The 4852-nt window shown below is 41.7% G+C and overlaps 1 long non-coding RNA gene across 1 annotated transcript; it reads left to right on the top strand.

Moving 5' to 3' along the window:
- The first annotated feature begins 2120 nt into the window (after positions 1-2120).
- LOC139531881 (uncharacterized) lies at positions 2121-3632 on the top strand. Its single transcript, XR_011666444.1, has 2 exons — positions 2121-2393; positions 3013-3632. It is a non-coding gene; the product is annotated as an uncharacterized lncRNA (long non-coding RNA).
- The last annotated feature ends 1220 nt before the right edge of the window (positions 3633-4852 follow it).

Below are 4852 nucleotides of genomic sequence, written 5' to 3' on the forward strand. Positions count from 1 at the left end.
GTGCTTCAACAAAGTACTGAGTAAAGGGTATGAATATTTATGTAAATGTGATATTTCAGTTTTTTATATTTAATAAATTAGCAAAAATGTCTAAAAACATGTTTTTGCTTTGTCATTATGGGTTATTGTGTCTAGATTTTTGAGGGATAAAAGCAATATAATACATTTTAGAATAAGGCTGTAACGTAACAAAGTTTTAAAAAAGTCAAGGGGTCTGAACACTTTCGGAATGCACTGTAGATACCCCACCAGACTTGCCACCAGGGAACACTTCACAGTCCCCAAGTCCAAAACAAATTTAAGGCAACACACTGTATTGTATAGGGACATAGTCACATTGAACGCTCTTCCATCTCAAATTACCCAAGCAAACAGTAAAACCAGCTTTTAAAAAAACAAATAAAACACTCCTTCACAGCACATCGCCTCTCCCATAGCTGACCTAAATAACTGTATATGTCTATGTAAAGTAATATGTTTTGTCAGCACAGGAACTTTTGTACTTCGATATGTATTTTAAATGTATGTAGCTGTCCTTGTGCTGTTCTTGTCTATTATTGTTCTGTATTATTTTATGTTTTGTTTGGATCCCAGCAAGAGTAACTTCTCCTTTTGCAACAGCTAATGGGGATCCAAATAAAATCCTATGAAAGGGACACATCTGCAAGCTTCCTTTCTGAACCTTTTCAAGAACCTTTAAGAATTCTGAAGAACCGTAGATGCCACGTCAAGAACCCCACACTTAACTCAAAGGTCCTTTATCGGGCAAGAATTCTCTAAGGAAGCTTAAGAGCTGTGGAATAACCATTTAGAACCTTCATATTTTTCAGTATATAGAGAAGATGCTGCACAGAATCAAATGAGAAGATGAGCTGGCTGGCATGAATTCCTGGTTCCAGCACACAGTATACTCTGGGCACATTGTGTCAGTCTGTTAGGGAGCAGTGGTACCCCCCTGCCACCATCACCAGGTGTGTGGCACACCATTTTCTGAAGCAACATGTCATGCACATCATATTATATTGCATCACAAGGCACTAGACAGCTAAACCTAAAAATGTGTCATTTTTCACAAAAATATTTAACAAGGGTTGCCGTGTCATTGAAAAAGTATATTGCAATCTTTTGATTTGGAATGGGCATCTCGCCTGGTGAAATTCGTATTTGTCCTTTTGAGCAAGGAGTGTCTGTCATCACCAATTTCAATCATTCCAAGAGAATGCATTTGACAGAGGGAGCAGGGTTGGAGAAATAGACTTAACATTGACCTCTATGTCTGAGTGAAAATAATAAGGATATAGAACTTGTCTTGATTGACAGGGCTAGTGTTGAACAAATAAATTATTATATAAAAAGGTCAAGTTTGTTCAATTCAGCTTTCAAATGACTGTCGCTATGTGTTTTAAAGAGCTTTCATGGCTCAATACTGTCTGGTATTATATCTCACACTGGGTTGTCATGGTGCACTAGCTAGTTTCACAGAAAATATATCGTGTTTGCAATCTTGCTCAGTGGGCAATATTACATTGGCTGTCACATTGACTATTCCTGATAAACAGACATACAAAACACAATCTGAAGGGTTAGAGCAATTGTTTGTAACCATGGGTTACAATTTCATCAAAGCTGCAAGAATACAATTGAGAATACCCTTTGTCTGTCATAAGTCCAGGCTGATACCGTTTTGTGATAAAGTTTTTTTAGAGTAAGTTGACGATTTAGTCATAACCATCTCTCACACAAATACGTGTGTATGACAAAGTCAGAAAAACAACATATATCAACTGTCTCTCTTGCGCGAACTCGAACCCAAATCTGATCTCTCAACTGTCATAGACTGCCATAAGAGGTTAAGACATGTCATGTCTTGTTCAAGCAGCATTATGTAGACTGTTTGACACATAGTTCCAGAGCTTAATTCCCCTCCCCCTTATGCTATGCTGTTGAATGATTCCTTCCCTCAGGCTCACAAATGACTGTGGAAGCTTCCCTGCTGGTGCCATAACGACAGCTGGCACCCGTGCACTCTGCCACAGCAACGGAGGTCATCTGAGCAGACAGTTCCCTTACCTCACACTTCATTGGGCTGCCATGGTTACGTAAGGACGGCGGCAGAGAATGTGTTTGAGCAGATCACTTTTGTCAGCTTTTCAAAGTGTGTTGCATTAGGGTTATTGTCCCACTTGCGACTACATGTCAACTGCATGAACTTTACACAAATCACGTGATCAAAGGTCATGCAGTTTTTGATGAAGTCGCCTTCAATGAATTGCAGTAGCTTCTTACCAACTGCACCATGCTGGCGTCACCTGCATCGTGGGAGGCACAATTTGTCAACCAATGTAACGTTCGTCGTCTGAAGATGAGGAATCATCGGACCAAAGCGCAGCATGGTAAGTGATCATGTTCATTTATTAAAACAGAACACTAAACAAAATAACAAAGAGAATGAATGAAACAGTCCTGTCATGTGCAGCAACACAAAACAGAAAAACAACTACCCACAAAACACAGGTGGGAAAAGGCTACCTAAGTATGGTTCTCAATCAGAGACAACGATAGACAGCTGCCTCTGATTGAGAACCACACCCGGCCAAACACACAGAAATAGAAACCTAGAACACAAAACCTAGAATTCCCACCCCAACTCACGCCCTGACCAAACCAAAATAGAGACATAAAAAGGATCTCTAAGGTCAGGGCGTGACAACCATTCATTAGGGTGTTTTTTTTTTACCAACGTGAATGTGGCCAAAGACATGACTGAAACAGGAAACAACGTTGCTGCAATTCTAAAGCTACAGAGGATACAAATGAAAATTATATTTGAGACCTCTCTCTAATCAATTATTGCACACATTCCATTTTCAGTTTGTGAGTGTGTGACATGGGGGTATAGAAAAGTTTATTTCAACATTTATATTGAAAAACTTTTATAAACAATAGAAGATATGTTGACACTGCCATGTTGATCTGAGCCTTGCTACTGTGTTTGATCCTCGGCTGTTGCAGATGCACCTCCCCGACTTCACACGCCGACTTTGGTTTACAATCGGCTTCGTTAGGCTTACTGCTCGAGCTCACCCAGACTCTCATCCCTGAGTTGTCCCAGCATACACTGCACATCTTCGTCTGTTGACCCAGCGCAGTGTCCAATGCACAACGAGAGGAACTCCAGGAGTCTCCTGGGGAGGAGCACGGCACACTATGTTTCACCTATCCAAGTCATCCAACCCCAATCTAGAAATTCTAATGCATTGACATACTAAGGACTCATTCTACCGACAGAACGAAAAAAAATTGAGGAAGCGTACACATGTATTATTCATCAAACCTTGATCAAAGCCCTCATTTTGTATAGCTATGGAGTTTGCATAATTTGCAAGTTGTTGCAATATATGAGTATTTTTGATCTTGTGTTTTTTTTTTCCACAAATACATCCATGAATCGACCAGTAGGATTCTCAGCTTATTATCTGGGTTTGTTTACCTAGTGTTGTTTTCTGAGCCACAGCCATACTACACTGTTGGATTAGCTCAGACCTCCAACTGGGTGTGTGCACTGTATTCCCTATGCTGGTCCAATGCAAAATGCATCGTAATAAACACATTGTCAGGCAAACGTGAAATGAGAACTGTGTGAGTCTGTTTAATTTTGCATGATATTGCTCCGGTTGCTGACTAGGTGAATTTGGCTGGTGTTTCCCGCTGGACTAAAACACACACTGCATAACCAAAAGTATGTAGACACCTGCTCATCGGAAATCTCATTCCAAAATCATGGGCATTAATATGGAGTTGGTCCCCCCTTTGCTGCTATATAGGGTGTAGGGTGCCGTCTTTCGGATGGGACGTTAAACGGGTGTCCTGACTCTCTGAGGTCATTAAAGATCCCATGGCACTTATCGTAAGAGTAGGGGTGTTAACCCCGGTGTCCTGGCTAAATTCCCAATCTGGCCCTCAACCATCACGGTCACCTAATAATCCCCAGTTTACAATTGGCTCATTCATCCCCCTCCTCTCCCCTGTAACTATTCCCCAGGTCGTTGCTGCAAATGAGAACGTGTTCTCAGTCAACTTACCTGGTAAAATAACGGAAAAAAAATAAATAAAAATATCAGCCTCCACTCTTCTTGGAAGGCTTTCCACTAGATGTTCGAACATTTCTGCCGGGACTTGCTTCCATTCAGCCACAAGAACATTAGTGAGGTCGGGCGCTGATGTTGGATGATTAGGCCTGGCTCGCAGTCGGCGTTCCAATTCATCCCAAAGGTGTTTGATGGGGTTGAGGTCAGGGCTATGTGCAGGCCAGTCAAGTTATTCCACACCGATCTCAGCAAACCATTTCTGTACGGACCTCGCTTTGTGCATGGGGTAATTGTCATGCTGAATCAGAAAAGGGCCTTCCCCAAACTTTTGCCACAAAGTTGGAAGCACAGAATAATTTAAAATGTAATTGTATGCTGTAGCGTTAAGATTTCCCTTCACTAGAACTAAGGGGCCTAGCCCAAACCATGAAAAACAGCTCCAGACCTTTTTCCCTCCTCCACCAAACTTTACAGTTGACACTATGCATTGTGGCAGGTAGAGTTACCCTGGCTTCCGCCAAACCCAGATTTGTCCGTCGGACTGCCAGATGGTGAAGTATTATTCATTGCTCGAGAGAATGCGTTTCCACTGCTCCAGAGTACAATGGTGGCGAGCTTTACACAACTCCAGCCAACACTTGGCATTGCGTATGGTGATGAAAGGCTTGTGATGAAAGGAAACTCCAGACGAACAGTTATTGTGCTGACGTTGCTTACAGAGGCAGTTTCAAACTCTGTAGTGAGTTTTGCAACCAAGGACAGAC

The sequence above is a fragment of the Salvelinus alpinus genome, chromosome 10 (assembly GCF_045679555.1).
Source record: "Salvelinus alpinus chromosome 10, SLU_Salpinus.1, whole genome shotgun sequence".
NCBI classification, from domain to species: domain Eukaryota; kingdom Metazoa; phylum Chordata; class Actinopteri; order Salmoniformes; family Salmonidae; genus Salvelinus; species Salvelinus alpinus.